A 17674-nucleotide genomic window follows, 5' to 3' on the forward strand; every position below is an offset into this window, starting at 1 on the left:
CAGTAGGGCTTTGCTGATGCTCCCTCCTTCTGCCACCACCTCCAGGATGATGGCCCACTTGCCACTGTTTTTTGGGCTGCTGCAGAGTGTAGGTGACAGGGCATGATGTGCAAATGGGAGAGAGAAAGGCTCTGGGAGGCATCATTGGGGCCAATAGGGAACCGGAAGTTCTACTACCTGGCCTGCCCCACCTATTGACCTTGGGCAAGGTCTTGACTTCTCCCAGGTGTCAGGGCCTGAGTGTACATGGGTGGGCAGGGGATGGGTGCTCTGAGCTCAGGGGTGACTGCTAACTTTTTCTGATGTGGCTTTATCACCTTCCTGTCTACTGTTTGCAACTTACCCACCCTCCAAGGTGCAGCTCACATCACAGCTCCTATGAAAAGCCTTTGATCTCTGCTCGATCCATGGAGCTCCTATGGCAATGACACTTTCACTGACCATTTAGCAATTGATCATGGACTGTCTTGTAGCATTTCTTCCTGCCATCGTCAGTGCATGGTTAAGTCATCTGTTTGACTCTGACCCTGGCTGCGGTCTAGTCAAGTTATATTGGGAGCTCCAAAGGGCAAGGACTGGCTATCTATGGTCTAGAATTCTGCCCTACGCCCAGAACAGTGAAGCTGTTATATTCAGTATGAAGGCCCAGGAGATGCTGACTCTGTGGCATAGCCTTCTCATCAAACTCTTATTCCTCCCTGTGGAGTTACCAGGACATAGAGTTGGGAGCAAGATTGCCTTTTGTGGCTGCCTCAAAAGTGTTTGCTAGGAGACAGCCCTGGGCTGGCAGTGGGGCGGGGCCAGCCTGAAGAAGCCCATCCACCACGTGCACCTCTTGCGCCCTGTCCTGCAAGCCCACGCTTACCAGTGGCAAGGGCCGGGCGGCTGTCTCTCCCATTGGTCCTGCCCCCAAATGTCCCCTTGCTCTCACAAATCCATGATTGGAAAGTTGGCTTCGTTGCGTATCTCCCTCTACTTCCAACCTGCCCATGTACACTGTTATCTTGGTTCCAGAAGGCAGAGTTAACCTCTCAGTGAAATTGTGTGGGAAGAGAGTCTAGTCTATATAATAATTTCATTTTTTTAAAAAAAGAAAAGAAGAAAACAGGCAATTCCAAGGTTTCAAGGAGCACGGTGTAAATTAGCGAGCTCCCCAGCCCCGTGGTGAGAGAGCCACGGGAGCATTTGAGCAGGTCCAGCTCGGAGCCCCGGGAAGGATGGCGGCCTGGCCCCACTAGCCAAGTCTGGGCTGAGCCCTGAGAAGCAGCAGAGCACTCGTAACCTGGAACCAGGACCTGGGAGAGCTGGGAGATGAGAACTCCGACACAGGGCAGCCTCTCTTCCTTTCCTTTCTTCTTTTATCTCGCTTTTCATATGGTGCTGTCTTTCTCTCCTTTGAGAAGATACCACCCCCCTAACCCAAAACCCTGCTTCTGGGGCTCTCTGATGTGTAGCTAAACAAACTTTGGACCTTCACACCCAATTTACCGAGTTTAAGCCTGTGATGCATCAGTGCATCACAAGTGCATGTGGAGTGTCTCTGGGAAGGGAGGAGACACACAGGGCCAGTGTCTGCCCCTGGGGAAGGGAGCTGATAGCCGGGGAGCATGGGGAGGGTGGGGACCCTTTTGTACTTCTTGAGTGTCATGTACATGTCTTGCCTGTGAACAGCAATAACGCTAATTAATAATCAACTCTATCACCCCCAAAGAGTGGCAAAGGTCGGGGGCAGGAGGGAGGTGCAGTCCCATCCCAGTAGGACTTGGGGTCTCCTCCTGGGACTTCCTTCAGATCCCCCATGGTCCTGAGTCAGCTCAGTCCTGTGGGCTTACCAGACTTAGGCGAAGCAGGGTCATTCTTGCTGTCTAGTCAGAGGTTCTGTTTTCCCCTTACTGAGAGAGCCTCTGAGTGCAAGCAGGCAACATCTCATTTGTGAAAGCATGAAAACCAATAGCAGTAACATAATGGCCCCTAATTATCTGAGGAGAGAGAGGGAAAGAAAACCCCATCGCCTTGCTCTGTCTCTCATACTTGCTCCCATCTTTGTTCAGAGGTCCGTCTATGTGTGTCTGGTGGTAATATTGGCTTGGGGAGTCCGGGGGAACTCCCAAGGGAGGTCAGGAGCCAAGTCTTTCTGACTAGCGCTGCATGGCTCTGAAATTGCCTTGCTCAGACTAATACTCTTTGATGACGATATCAAAACTCAACTCCTGGGGTGCCTGGGTGGCTCAGTTGGTTATGCATCTGACTCTTGGTTTCGGCTCAGGTCATGATCTCACGGGTCCTGGGATTGAGCCCTGTGTTGTGCTCCCCGCTCAGCAGGGAGTCTGCTTGTGTTCAACTTCATAATATACATGACTGTTTTAATATAACAGTATTTTAGGTATTTGTTAGTAAACTTATGTAATCTCTTTCAAAAATTTTTTTAAGTAAAATTTATGTTCAAGAAGATTTCCATTTTTAGCCTGGGGCCTTAACTATCCCTAAAATGCAGCTGCTTCTGCCTCTCCCCCGGCAGGTGCTTGACCACAGTGAGTTATGAGGGAGGCATCTCAGTGCATGTCCAGCCTAGGCTGGGATCATGAGGAGTACTCGGTGAATATTTGTTGAATGAATCAGGTGGTAGAATGTGACACTTTTAAGATACTTTAGGCATGGAGATAAGTTGCCATCAGTGGGGCATGTCTTAGAGAACGTTCTTAGCTGCCAATAAATTGCTTTAACTCGGGCTAGTTGAGACAGAAGAGGAAGTTGAACAGATACTAGGTAGCTCACAGAATTGTCACAGCAGGTGTCTCAGCTTGCCCCAGTGACACTGCGTCCCTGACCCTGGACTCTGCTGGCATCCCTCTTGTGACCACCAGAACGAATGCTCCCCGTCTCTGTTTCTTTGCATCACTAGCTTCTGATTCATGGCTTGGGAAGGATGCGTCTGATTGGGCCAGCCTAGGCGTATGTTCCTGCCTGTGCCAATTATTGTCATCACCCTTCCCTACCCATTCATTCTCCACCCTTTTCTGGCAATCTCCTGTCCCCAGGGCTGATCCCATAGACTGCTCCACCTAGACTCCCTCGCTGTCAGGTTTCCATTTGCTTAGACCAATGGCAGGCACCAGAAGGAGACTGAAGGACGAGTGGAGAGAGAGAAGCCCGGGTGTTTCTACCGCTAGTTACTCTGTCTGACTTCAGCACAGAAGTTCTGGCGGTAGGCGCATCCCTCCCAGACTTAGCTCCCCCTGAGTGGCAGCCTCAGGCACCACTCTTCCTCACCTTGCCTGCCCCCTCACCCAGGCCAGCTTCCTACTGTTGTTGGTCTCTGACTGCCACGGGCCCTTGACTGGCTCCTTCAGCCCCTCCCATATCACTATAGGTGGTCCCTTTTAGTAACCTCTCTGGTGAACCCCATCTGAGTGTACCTTCTGTTTCTCATGCCCCGGAAAAAAGATGCTGAGAGAGTAAGCATCTGGCATTTCAGCTTCTAGGTGGGAGGTGTTCTCTGCTTCCCAAGGCTCATGAGGTGGGAGATTCCTTGAATTTAGGGAGGGATAATGATGGGCACTCTCACCACCTCTGCCCAATACTGTGCTGGAGGTTTTCACTAGTTCAATAAGGCAAGGGAGAGAAACAAAAGATGTAAATCTTGAAAATAAGCAAGTACAACTCTTCATTCACAGATGTAATAACTGTATGCATAGACAATCCCAAAGAATCTACAAACTATTGAAATTAATAGCTGGATTTAGCAAATATCAGTGTTCACAAGGTCAATATACAAAAATATCAGTTGAATTTCTTGATACTAGCAACAAACAATTGGACAATGAGATTTTTTTCAATGCTATTTACAAGGAATGCAAAATGATGCAGCTGCTACAGAAAACAGTACGAAGGTTCCTCAAAAAATTAAAAATAGAATTGCCGTGTGATCCAGCAATCTCACTTCCTGGTATATATCCAAAAGAGCTGAAAACAGGATATCAAAGAGATATTTGTCTATTGATGGATGAGTGGATAAAGAAAATGTGGTCTATACGTACAATAGAATATTATTCTGCATTGGACGCCTGGGTGGCTCAGTTGGTTAAGCAACTGCCTTCGGCTCAGGTCATGATCCTGGAGTCCCGGGATCGAGTCCCACATCGGGCTCCCTGCTTGGCGGGGAGTCTGCTTCTCCCTCTGACCCTCTTCCCTCTCGTGCTCTCTGTCTCTCATTCTCTCTCTCTCAAATAAATAAATAAATTCTTAAAAAAAGGAATATTATTCTGCATTAAAAAAGAAGGAAATCATGTTATACACTACAATGTGGGTGAACCTTGGGGACATTATGCTAAGTAAAATAAGCCAGTCACAAAAAGACAAATACAATATGATTCCACTTATATGAGGAACCCAGAGTAGTCAAATACATCAACATGGAAAGTAGAAGGTGGTTCCTGGGGCCTGAGGAGAGGGGGAAATGGGGTGTTGTTCAGTGAGTGTAGAGTTTCAGTTGTGCAAGATGAAAAAGTTCTAGAGATCTGCACAACAATGTGCATGTAGTTAACGCTATTGTACTTTTTTTTAAGATTTTATTTATTTGTTTATTTGAGAGAGCGAGAATGAGAGAGAGAGAGAGAGCACGTGAGGGGGGGGGTCAGAGGGAGAAGTAGACTCCCCGCTGAGCAGGGAGCCCGACGTGGGACTCGATCCCGGGACTCCAGGATCATGACCAGAGCCGAAGGCAGTCGCCCAACCAACTGAGCCACCCAGGTGCCCCATACTTTTGTTTAAGGTAGTAGATTTCATTATGTGTTTCTTACCACAATAGAAAAAAGGTTATTTACAGTAGCATCAAAAATATCAAATAGCTAGTAATAAACCCCACAAAAGATGTGCAAGACCTCTACACTAAAGATTGTAAAACACTGGTGAGAGAGATTGAAGAAGAAGTTTTGAGAGTTACTATAGCGCTGTAACAATTAAGATCGTGTGGTATTGGTGCAGGAGAGACAAATAGACCCATCAGTGGGACAGAATAGAGAATCCAGAAATACACCCACACATATTCAGTCACAAGATTTACAACAAAGGCTCCACTGAAAATCAGTGGAGAAAAGATGGTTTTTTTCAATAAATGGTACTGGAGCAATTAGGTATCTGTGGAGAAAAAAATGAACTTTGTCTTTTACCTCAGTACCATAGACGAAAATTAGTAGTTGGTAGATCATAGACCAATGTGAAAGATCCAACAGCAGAGTTTCTGGAAGAAAACATAGGGGATATCTTCATGACCTTGGGGGTATGCCAAAATTTCTCAAACAGCACTCAGAAATACAAACCCTAAAAGAGCAGAGAGACGGATTGGACTACATTAAAATAAGATCTTTTTTTTCCCCCATCAACAGTCATCATTCAGGAAGTGAATAGGCAAGCCACAGACTAGAAGAAGATATTGAAAGCACATCTAATAAAGAATCTGATTTTTTTAAGGGCAAAAGCATTAACAGGTACTTTCTAAGAGAAGATATCCAGATGACCAATGATCATATGAAAAGGTCCTCAACACTATTATTCATCAGAGGACTGCAATGAGAACAACAGTGAGACGCAATTACACACCCACCAGAATGGCAAACACGAAAAGAACAGCAGAAGCAAGTCTTGCAAAGATGGGGAGCAATCTGAATTCTCAGACATTTCCGATGGAAGTAGGAATTTGCTCACTTTGGAAAACTATTGGGCAGTATCTACCTAAAACCTAAATGTAGTCCACTCTATGACCCAGCAGTTACCCTAGTAGATATTTATCTGAAAGCAACCAAATAGGTGCGCTTCCCAAAATCATCGAATATTCACAGCAGCAACGGAATACAACACAGCAATAAGAAAGAACCCAGATACCAGGCCATGACATAGAAGAATTCACAGACATTATACTGAGTGGAAGAAGTAAAAAAAAAAAAAAAAAAAAGAATATACACTCTTTGACCCCATTTACAAGAAAGTAACGTAAAACTAGTCTATGGTTATAAAGATCAGAATAGTAGTTAGCTAAGGGGGTAGGGAAAAGTAAGTATCTACTAAGAAAAGGCATGAGGGAACTTTCTGGGGAGATGGATGTATTCTAGATCTTCATCTCGTTGGCATACATGTGTAAAAAGTCATAGAACTCTACTCAGTATTTGGGTAATTACTTATAACAAGTATACCTTAAGTTGCTTACAAAAAATATTATTTATTTATTTATTTTGAGAGAGAAAGGGAGAGAGCCAGTGCACCAGTGGGCAGTGGCGGGGGTGGGGAGGAACAGAGGGAGAGAGAGAGAATCATAAGCAGGCTCCATGCTCAGTGCCAAGCCCAATGCAGGGCTCGATCTCACGACCCTAAGATCATGACCTGAGTTGAAACCAAGAGTCAGACGCTTAACTGACTTGGTCACCCAGGTGCCCCTGAGTACTTTCATTTTTTAAAAGAGGAAAGGGGCTCAGAGGTCAGGTAGAAGAAAAGATGGATGTCCATCCAGGTCCTGGGAACAGCAGTCTTCGTTCCAGCAGAAGACATGGGTGGAAAGTGGTGGGGTTATTTGGTGTATCACGGGGCAGTGTAAACTCGGTCAGACCCCCTCTGAGTGACCCCTGGTCTGCACCATCAAATCCCATACTGGAATCCAGGGATTCAGGGTGGGCAGAAAACCTCTCCTGGCTGGGATGATCAAGTTGCAGATTCCTGGCTGTTGGGGAGCACTTCCGGGCACGGCAAGGCGTCTGTAGCTGCTTTTCTTGCACATTGGCTCAAGTTCAGGTGCAGACATTTCCACGGTATTCCCGGTGAGGCCCCACCCTCCATGCTGAGGCATGCTTGCGTGTAGCCAAAACAGGACTGGGTCAGCAGGGTGGGTCAGAGATGCGCCTGAATGAGGGGGAGGCCCTGGGTGGCACCCTGCACCCTGCCCTTTCCCTGGGGTTCCGGGTCAGGGCTATTCAACGTGTGGTCCGTTACTGGAGTCTGTCCACAAACTGATACTCACACGGTGATAGGGCATGGAAACCAAGAGTAGGCACCGAGAAACTTTTATAGCCATAGTGCTCTTTGTCCTCTTAAATTTATGTTATAGAATTGGGGCTTGTATGTTGTATAGCTTTTGTGGTTTTCATTTCATTTTTCTAATTTGTTTTCATCGTGTTTTACAAAAACACAGGACTGTGATGAATTGGACATTTTTACAAAGAGAAGCTCGTCCTCCATCACAAGTAGCTCGAGGAGCATTTTCGTAAATGCTGAAGGGGTGAGTCCTAACAGAACATACGGATGAGCTCAGGTTGGGTCTCTGGGAAGTCGGGGGCTGCTTGACGCCTGCACTTGGCCCTTTTTAGAGACATTGGGCGAATGGGCCTAATTGACGTTTCCATAGTTACCAGCCGCCCCCAGGAGAACAGAGCAGATCTTAAAGGGAAAAAGCAGGCACGGGCAGAAGTCAGGAAGGTGGGGAGGAGGAGTCTGGGCCGGAGAGGGTGGACGCCCCTCTGCAGCGCTGCAGCTCTTAGCTGTTGTCTCTGTCCCAGGGCCAGATGCCTGGGGGCCCAGTGATGCAGCTTTCCATGGAGGACACTGAGGTAGCTGACAAGAGGCCTTCCACACAGCTGAAGGGAGTACCCTTCCGGGGCCCCACGCTGGCCCAATCCCAGTACCCCCTCCAGGAGAGACACCAAGCACCCCGCTGTGTGTGGGTCTCCACCCTGAACAGAGTTGGCAATCAGGGGAAGATGGCAGGAGGGTTCCTATACCAGCTCCGCCCCCTTTCCTGCCTCTGCTTCTCTGCTATTGATTGGGGTCAGTGCCACAGACCAACCAGCCACTTCACGGACTCACTCCCTTGCTCAGGTCTTCATTCATCCACTCAACAGACATTTCTAGAGTGCTTACTTGGGGCCAGGCACTGTTCCAGATGCTGAAGATGGAGCAGAACCCAACCAGAGAAAAGTCCCTGCCTTCATGAAGCTTGTATTCTAATGGGAGAGGCAGACCATAAAGGCATAAACTATAATGTCAGGTGAGGTCCGTTCCATTGGCCTCAGGGTGTGCATCGGGCCAGGAAGGGCTGCGGTGACGGTGGAAGATTTACACACAGTCGTTAGTGCTTGCAGGGATCTGGAGGGCAAGAGCACAAGCCATAGAGAGAAGGCTGGGCTTGGCCCCATGTGCAGCGAGCGCTGCATAAGCCGGGACTCAATAAATGCTTGTCAATGGAATCGGTGGGGCCGTGGAAATCAACGCTTTCTGAGTCCCTCCTGGGCCACATCTGCACGTCCCTGAACCCCCCGGAGAGACCCTTCATATCCATTTGGTTTCAGGCGTGACGTGGGTTTCCACACACCATCTCAAAGCAGATGTCCCCCTCTTACGAAGTGGCAGAAAGGGTGCGGTCTGGGATCCACCCAGGAGCCCGCCAAGGCCTCCAGCCACTAGGCGGCGCTGTTGCCACTCTTGAGCTGTGAGGTAGGAAGTTCGAAGCCCAGAGGAGGACCTGTATTGCCTTAGGAAAATATTTGGATTATGTGAAATAAGAAGCAGTCCGCCTCAGAATTATAGGGTCATGAATCACTCCGGGGGAAAAAGGGGCCAGGGGCACAGGAGACTTGGGACGTGAGTTTACAATCTCTCCAGAAGCCCTTTGATGGAATTACAGCCTCATAACTCACTGCTGCCTGCTCTTTCGTCCAGCCTGGCCTGAGCTCTTACTCGGGGGGCCCCAGGAAGGCCAATCCGGGTGTCAGCGACGGGAGAGTCCCTTGGCAGAGGCTTTAAGCAGCCCTTTAGGCTCTCTGGGCAACATGAGGGGTGCTGGGTGCTGACAGCTGGGTCTTAATGTTAGAGATCCCGCCAAAGTGAGTTCCAGGAAACAGAGACTGAAAAGAACAGCTGAAGAGCTACAGGACCCAAACACCAGATGGAACGGGGTCTGTGGGGTTCCGTGGGGGTGGGGGACAGTGACATTCTGCAAGGTGCTTTGGAACCACATGGTAAGGACCCTGGATCTCTCTTCAGATGAGGTGGAGTGGCATGAGGGTGCCCTGCTTCTCCTTTGTTGGGCCATGTCTGCAGTTGGTCCTTTTACAAAATGGCGACCATCAGCCTCTCATCGGGGAGGAAACACACAGCAGGGCCACAGAAGAGCTCAAAGACTGAGAACAGCTCATTTGCTGAGGGAGGTGGCACTGACCTTCCTCCAGCTGAGAAGATGTGCCCATGGGAGGAGGAGGGGGTACTACCCATATGCCTACCCTCCCCTGGCTCTAACTGCAGCGTCTGTCATGTCCGGGTTAAAAAAGAAAAGGGCCACCAGAAGCAGGTTTCAATGGCAAGTCAGTGAGGCACTGTTAAAAATAGCTACTTTTCCTGAGGTGTGCTTACTATGCCTCAGACATTGTGCACATAATCACACTTAACTCGTACAACTTTCTCACAAATTCTTTCCACTTCACAGATGAGGGGAGTGAGGCAGAGAGACAGACTTGTTGAAGGTCCCACAAGCCCACAGTTAGGTGTGGTGTATTGGAGATTGGAGTCCTCTGTAGCTATGGTGCATGCTGCCAGGGTCTTATCCCTGGGAATGGCGGTCCCTAAGTCTGTCAGCTAAATTCCCATTCGAATTCTGTTCTTCCCTCCCTGCTTCAGTTCCCAATTGCAACCCAGTACCCATCTTTGCTCATTTTTCTCTGCAGTGTCCTTTGTATTTCCAATACTATGGTGAAAATCGGGCAACCCATCAGTGGGGGAGAGGGGGACTTTGTTTAATGTCTGTTATAACAGCACAATCACTAAGAGCATTTGTGTCAGAGGCAGAGAAACCTAGGCTCACATGTCAGTTCTCTTAGCTCTATTACTCGCCATGTCAGGCACTGAAGTGGTTATTGATGTGAGCCTCAGTGTGCTCATCTATAAAATGGGTATAGTAATGGCAACTACTGCATAAGGCTGGATCCTGAGAATTGAGTGAATGACTTCACTTTATGAAATCATCTCTCTGAGGAAGTCTTTGTGGCCTGGGAAGTGACAACCCTCAGTCATCGGGCATTGAATCAGGGTTATAGTCCTACCCAGCTCTTGGGTTTTCTTCTTTCTCTACTCCAAGTGTCTTATGAGCACTACATTTATGAAAGGACCTAATTTTTTTTTTTAATTGATAGGATACAGAAGACTACGGTCATTTAGAAACCTTGTCTTCAGGATCAGTTTGCCTTCGTGACGTGACCTTCCACAAGTACCCGATCTTGTGGCCTAGTACTTCAGAGAAAACCCTGGGCATTTATCTTGTTACTCTGTAGTCAGTGTTCAGTTCAGAATAAAAGAAATGTAAAAGCTGGTCTATTAATTGAGTTGAGGAGGCATAAAAGAAGGTAAAATTCTTAGGGAATAAAATTATCAAGTACATATCAGCACTGATCTGTTAAAATAAAGTGCTGAGTGGTGCGTTAGAGACAATTAGAGGCTACAGCCTCCGGGATGAGGTGCTAATTGGGTGGTGTGCAAGAGGAAGGCGGAAGGTGCCAGGAAGGTTACATTAGCAACAAGTCCTTCTGAAAAGTCACTTGCGAACCTGATGAGTCACCAAGCCAGTGCACGAGTCCAGCCCTCACCAGCACCCGCGTCTCGGCGTCGCTTCAATGGTCTGTCCTTATCTCGCACATGTCACAACTTTCAAGGTGGAATAAGACGTGGGGAATAATGGGAAGGAGGTACAAAGGTCGCGCCTGGAGCCGGTGACAGAAGTGACACAACAGTGAAGAGGTAGAAGGAAAAGTGAGGGCTCTTACCGAGAAAGCAACTTTTTGAAATGACTTTAATCTTGCTTTTATAGAATTCTTAAGGGTTTTAAAGGACTCCGCATTGTGCTGCAGACTTCCTTGTGTCCACCTTCTAACCTCTTGACCCACCTTTCAACCCCGGCTGTTGCCATAGCAACGAGGGGGCAGGCACAGTAGCCTGAGGGCACCTGCCTGAGGGACAGACCCTGTAGCCACCTGGTGTTCTTGGAGAGCTGCTCTGCTCCTACCCCGCAGGTCCCTGGGGGCGGGGGTGGGGGGGACCCCAGTAGCCATTCCTGCAGACTTGCAAACCTCGGAGTCTGTGGCGCAAATGGCCCATGCGCGACCTGTGAGCACATTCTGAGGGGGCACTCTCCTGTTCTGAGGGGCCCGAGGGAGACAGCATCCTGCTGCCCACAGTGGGGACCCGCTCGATGACTCACCCTTGAGTTGGCTTGTCCTTATTCCCCTGCCTCCACTTCGGTTTCTCAGGACCACTTCCCCAAATCAGCCACCTGCTCACAAGCCCTTGTCTCAAGTTCTGCTTTGGGGGGAAACTGAGCCACTAATTGTTTTTAGTTCTTCATTTCTGTACTTTATTGGGAAGCTTTTGTCTCTACTTGCATTTCAAGATTTGGGCAGTTGAAAGAGCCTGGCGCTGTTGGCTCTGTTCATTTATTTCACGAACATTTTTAGGGTGACTACCATATGCTGTCCCACAAGCTAGGGCCGGAGAGAGAACACGCGGGATTCTTCTTCAGGAAGGCTGTCACTCGGTGCCAAAAGCTACGGTCCATTAAAAAACTCATGAGATGTTGGGACTTGCTCCAAGTGCTTTGTAACCCTTGCTTCCCTGGATCTTCTGTGAGGAAGGTGTTATTTTTCTCATCCTTACAGATGAGAAAATCGAGATTTGGAACCAGTTAGGAACTCACCCAGGGTCACACCATTATTCTCTATAGAGAATGTTCAGGCTGCCGAGGGGGGATTAGGAGACTGGTTTGGGGGATTGAAGTCCAGCTGGGTGAATGGGTGTGCTCATGCAGTTCTGAGTGAGTGGCTTACCCCCAGAGGCAAACTATAGAGGAAGAAGGGATGAGATGCAGTGTGGAGTTGGGGGCAGTGCGGGCTGCGCTCAAGGGGGATCTGGTCTTTTTAGGGCAGGAAACTGGATGTGCTCCTGGTGAAGGGGGCAGAGAGTGCATCCCTAGTGACCTGCTAGCTTCCCCTTCATGACCCGTTGGCTTCCTGTGCTCCCAGGCCCTGCCTTTGCATCCCTAGAGTTAGACAGGCTTAATCAGGAAATGGCTGGGGACTGTGGCCCGGGTCTGTGCTCCAATGTGGAACAGGGGCAAGAAGGGCCCCTCTCTGGCTGGGGAGCATGAGTTCCTCCCCTGCCTGCATTTCAGAGGGGGGTCAGGCCTTTCTTAGCATCAGGCAGCAGCAAGTGCATCTATGTGTGGACAGGCCTTTCCAGGCCTCACGAGACATTGCTGTTTGTCCTAAGGGGGGCTGCCATCTTGAGTAGGACTTGTGTTGAGAACACGGTCTGTGCCCCTAGGAAGGACGACTTCTCTGCTTTCCTGGAAGTTGACCACTGATCAAAATCCAAGTATATAGAAAACTCTAGGTTATGTTTTAAAACAACCTTGGCTTGGGGGCCCCTGGGTGGCTCAGTTGGTTAAGTGCCCGACTCTTGATTTTGGCTCAGGTCATGATCCTCAGGGTCGTGAGACAGCCTCATGTCGGGCTCCGCACTGGGCGTGGGGCCTGCTTGAGACTCTCTCTCTCTCTGCCTCCTCCCACCCCGCCCCGGTCGAACACGCTCTCTCTGTGTGTCTCTAAAATAAACAAACAAACATACCGATAAAATGACCTTGCTGGATTCACCCCCTAGAAAGCAAATATAGCTGCTTCTTCGGGCAGTCGGGGGTGTGAGTGCCGCGATGTCCACCTGAGGCTGGAAGCCCCTGACCACTGCAGGCGTCTGGGTGAACAGCAGACAGAAAACTTCCAGCAGAGAGCTGGCTAAAGTCTGTCCTTCCTGACCCTCTTCCCCTTCCTCATTTCTCTCTCCCGAGAGCCTCTCTGCCATCCACTTCCTCTTTTCCTCTCTTCTCTATGAGATTTGTTTCTTCTTTTTTCTGAGTCTTCCCCCTTCTTCCCCAGTCTGTCCAAAATCCAGCTCAGGAAAATCAGGAACTTCCACAAAATGAGTCACATTGACTGTAAATAGCTAATAATGTCTTAAAAAAAAAAAAAAGAAAAGAAAAGACTTATGTCAAAAGAATAATTCTCTGTGGGTGGAAGGTGAGATTTCCTCTATCAGCTATCTACTAAGGGGCTACCTAGTGGTCAGGTTAAATTTCTAGTACCCCGTAGCAGTTGGGACAGTCCCCACCTCGGTGACTTAAAACAGCAAAGACTCAGTTTCCACTCAGGCTACGTGACTAGCAGTGTCATCCGGTGTCTCTGCTCTGCATTGTCACTGTCCTCACTGTCCAGTGCTCATATGCCATCGGCAAGTGGCTTGGCTGGCCTGCCTTTATCGGGGTGGGAAGCCGTTGTGCTCGTTCAGGGAGGGAAGGTGCTTATTGTTGAACAGTGACACAATCTACCAGCGATCCTGGTGCGTGGCCCACCCTCATACGCCTGCCCCCGCTGCGGCATGTGCCCCCTGCAGCCTCGCAGGCTTGGGGGCAGCGTTCAAGGTGGCAGTTCTGTTAAAAGAGACGCAGGACGGGTTTGGAGCAAGGGATTGGTGGGGAAGTGACCCGCCCCTGCTTCCACTCATTCTGCTCGGCCAGGGGGCGGCTCTGCCAACCCTGGGAGAGGTTCTGACCGCAAGGCGTGGCTCCCTTCACCTGCAAAAGAGAGCCACTGGCTGGCTGCAAGCCCAGCCACTCGTCTCCTAGAGATAAATATTCACGGAGGGGGTGTGGCCTGATATGGAAAATAATGGAGGCGTGTTAGTTGGGTGGGGAGATGAGCCAGGGACCACCTTTGTGGTCGGTTGCTTTCTCCCAGTCCAGCTGCCCACATTCTCCTGCCCACCCAGTCATCATTTACGGAACACTCGCTCTGTGCTGGACACTTGCTAAGCTTGGGTAACATAAATTCAGCTGATACGGTCTCGGCCTTCAACAATCTCGCAGTCTAATAATCAAAATACATTCGTGTCCCTTTTCATAAGATGCTAGATGTTTACTCTTTGGCAGTGAATAAATAAGGCATCTGTTACAGAATGAATTGTGTCCCCCCCCACCCAAATTCAGTGCTAACCCTCAATGTGACTGAATTTAGGGAGAGGGCCTTTAGGGAGGTAATTAAGGTTAAATGAGGCCCTAAGAGTGGGGCCCTAACCTGACAGGACTGGTGCCCTTATAAGAAGAGCCTGCGAGGACACAGAAGGTAGTTCTGTGCAAAGCCTGAAAGAGAGCTGCCCCCAGAAACCAATCCTGGCACCTTGATCTTGGGCTTCCAGCCTTCAGAACCACGAGAAAACAAATATCTGTTGTGTATTCTGTTATGGCGGCCTGAGCCGACTAATACGGCATCCCTTCTAAATTTGTGACTGAGGCCCTGGGCCGGATCCACTCTTTTGTCTGTACAATATCATTTTTATGACTAATGATGACACCACATGCACGTGTGACCCTTTGTGGTGCTCAGGAGCTTCTCACTTTTGTTCTCCAAGCAGCCTTCCGCACGATCTCCTGGGTTTCACTGAGCAGTTAGAAGTGTCTTCAGGTCGTGGAGAAGGAAACCAAATCCCAGAGAAGCGGTGAGCTCCAGGTCGTGGTGGCTGGTCGTGCTGAAGCATGACATCATGCAGGTGAAGGGGTCAGTGGGTGTGGCAGGAACTGGATCGTGTGTGGAATCTGATTTGAAGCTCCGGGCTGAGACCATCGTCCCCACCACGGCCTGCCTCGTTATTTAGGAAAAGAGAGAAATATCCTTTCCCTGTTAGTTGGAACTACGGGAAAAAAACCACCACCAGTCTGGTCTCAGTCCATGAGTTTGTGCTGGGTCTTGAGGTCGCCAGTTCCCACTTTCCCTCCTAGGTGTCATCTGTTCCCTCGTTGTCCCAAGGTTGAAGCGCTCCCTGGTCATTGGCTGTAGGAGGGAGCGTCTCTGGGGAGCCGTGCTTGCCCCTCATTTCAGGAGGGCTCTCTTTTGGCAGGCGCGGGGCAAGCCAGGGCTCACAGACTTCGCACCAAGTCACCTCCTGCCTTTTCTCTCTGGGCCCCAGAGGTCCCATCTTGGTGACACCCCGGGGGCTCTGCTTTGAAGGCTGTGGAGGAGCCTGAGGCCTGGGGGTCGGGGTAGGCCGGGAGGTGGGGAGGACAGGATTTGCTGTTGGCGGCCCGGGGTCTGTCTCACTTCTCCCCACCCCGTCTCCTAACTCCTTTTCCTCACTTACTCTCCCCGCTTCGCTGTTTCTGTCTCTCATCTTCATCCTGCTTCCTTCCTGTTCTCTTCTCATGGATTTCACTTTGAATTATAAGGCTGTTGGAGACATGGAGCTCAACCTTCTCTGGCTGCTGCCTTGAGCTCAGAGAGACAAAAGGATCTGCCCTAGGGCAGCCAGGTGAATGCAGAGGGCGCAGAGTCCCCGGGCTTCCCTTCCCCCTCACGCTACCCCCTGGAGGCCAGTGTGGACCACAGACGGACTCGGGTGGCAGGTGGACAGCGTGCCTGCTCCCCGCCTCCACTGCCCCCCTTCCCGTTCTCTTTCTCTCCCTATCCTGCTTCTACGCCGGAGGTGCAACCGGGCTCAGGATTTCCACCCTCTATCCAAATGCTGGAGGTGGGAGAGACTGATGAAATGACTTACACTAAGGTGTAGCTTGCCAAGAAGACTTACAGCAGGGACGGCAACTCGTGTCCTCTCTGGCACCAGCTCTGGTTGGCTCGTGGCGTGTGCCTGGAAGGCCATGTTGAGAAGGATTCAGAGGTTGATCCGGCTTCATGTGGAAGTGATGACTGTCGACAGCCCTGGCTGGTAGCGTGCGTTATCACCTCCAGAGAGGTCTGCTTTGTAACTGCAGACAGAGCCCTAAGTAAAAGACTGTACCTCTCTGGTGGTTGAGTTTAGGTGTCATGAGCTGGAGAGAGAAGCTGCTGCATCTGTGCACCGCGGAGGCCTACTTACGGCCAACCTTCCCCTCTCCCTGCTTCTAGCCAGACGCACGAAGAAAGACCCAAATCCCAAACTGCATTTTTATTATTTTTTAATAAACTTTATTCTATATTACAAATAGGTTTTTTTCTTGTTCTGAACTGCAAAATAGGAATGCCTTATATTTACATACACAGGTATACAATTAATTATAACAAAGGTACAGAAGCTTGCCTTTACCAAGTTACAACTGGGCTCCAATTTAAATAGCATAGGTTTCCTTTTTAAAAACTTTATTTTTTTAAATCTTTTTTTTTTAATCTTACTAGGATACTCTTTTTTAAAAATCAAAACCAGAAGACCCTCTTCCTCTACTACAGTCCATCCACCTATCTTTGAGGCTCATTATAACACTGTTGTCTAAAGATATGCTTTGCTTTGTTCTAACAAAGGGCCAGTGTTCAAGGTGGGAGCTTTATGGAAACAGAGGTGGGATGGGGCTGGACGGGGGTGACCAGAGCAGGAGTGACCTGCCCTACCTCCTTCAACGGCCTCTCGCCGAGACTCAAAGGCCTCCGCCTGTTCCTCAAACAGCCCACTCGTCCTTCCCTGTTTCTCCTCTTCCCTCCAGCATCGGACTTGACTCTGGGTCGTGTGACCAGGCCAGACCCTGCCCCACCTACGCCTCGGCTCACTGAGCCGGTCTCTGTTGCTGGTACCCTGGAGTTGCTGGTTACTATGGTGACTGGGCAGGACCCTGCTGGAGGAGATGGGCTGGTCCTTACCAGCTCAGGTGGGGAGGAGGCCAGCTGCACCCAATCCTTCCTGTCCATGTCGGGGCCTGGGGGTCTTGTTCTTGTTCAGCATCGCCATCGCATGACTAAGCAAGGACCTCAGGCCTCAGGGACACCAGACCCAGGCAGGGAGTGATGGGTGGGGGGAGGGTCATCTACTCTAAAACACAAAAGTCATTGGTTTCCAAATGGAAACAAGATTCTTTGAGGTAAACTAGCTTTTCTTTTTAAAGAACAGAAGGTTTAACGAGCCAACGGCTGGGGAGAACATCAGGGAAAGGAGGAGAAAGGAGAGCACACGAGACACGTATCGCATCTTGGTCACGGGCCTGAACCGCATCCACTAGTCCTATCTGGTAAGCGGTCGCGCTTGGTTAAGTGTCCTTTGCACTGCTCTTTAACTGTATCCTCTGTTTTGAATTCCACTCTTGGAAGGGAGCCCTTCCAAAATGTGCTTGAGTCATAAGATCAAAGACACTAACAAAAGAAGTTCTAATTCCAGTTAAAAAGAAATGGTAGAAGATGAGCTGCATAGAATGTGTCTATTTGCCATGAGCGTTTGCCCTCTCGGGGGAGGGGCCTTGGTCCCTCCATGACCAATCCTGAACTGAGCCTCCCTACGGATTGAGGGAAGCGATGGGGACTACAGGGGGGCTCAGCAACACCAGGGGCGGCCCAGAGAGCCGAGACTGGACAAAGCGAAAGGACGTGAGGAGAAAGGACAGTGGGGCACACCGGACAGAGGGCATACGGCCCCCCTCCCACCTCACTACCTCTGCCAATGAGGACAGAAACCTCTTTTCATTTATTAATTAGGGATCTTGTTTTGTTTAGCTTTGCTTAGCTGGGGTAGTCACCGGTCTACTCAGGGAATTTAATTGGGACTCTAATGAGTATGTATCACTTTTACAACCAAAAAATCCTGTATATTTTATAAAGTTGGATAACTTCCCCTAATTTAAAAAAAATTTTTT

This window comes from Eumetopias jubatus, unplaced genomic scaffold (assembly GCF_037043125.1).
Source record: "Eumetopias jubatus isolate StellerSeaLion01/CBP00866 unplaced genomic scaffold, mEumJub1_p1.0 scaffold_14, whole genome shotgun sequence".
NCBI classification, from domain to species: Eukaryota; Metazoa; Chordata; class Mammalia; order Carnivora; family Otariidae; genus Eumetopias; species Eumetopias jubatus.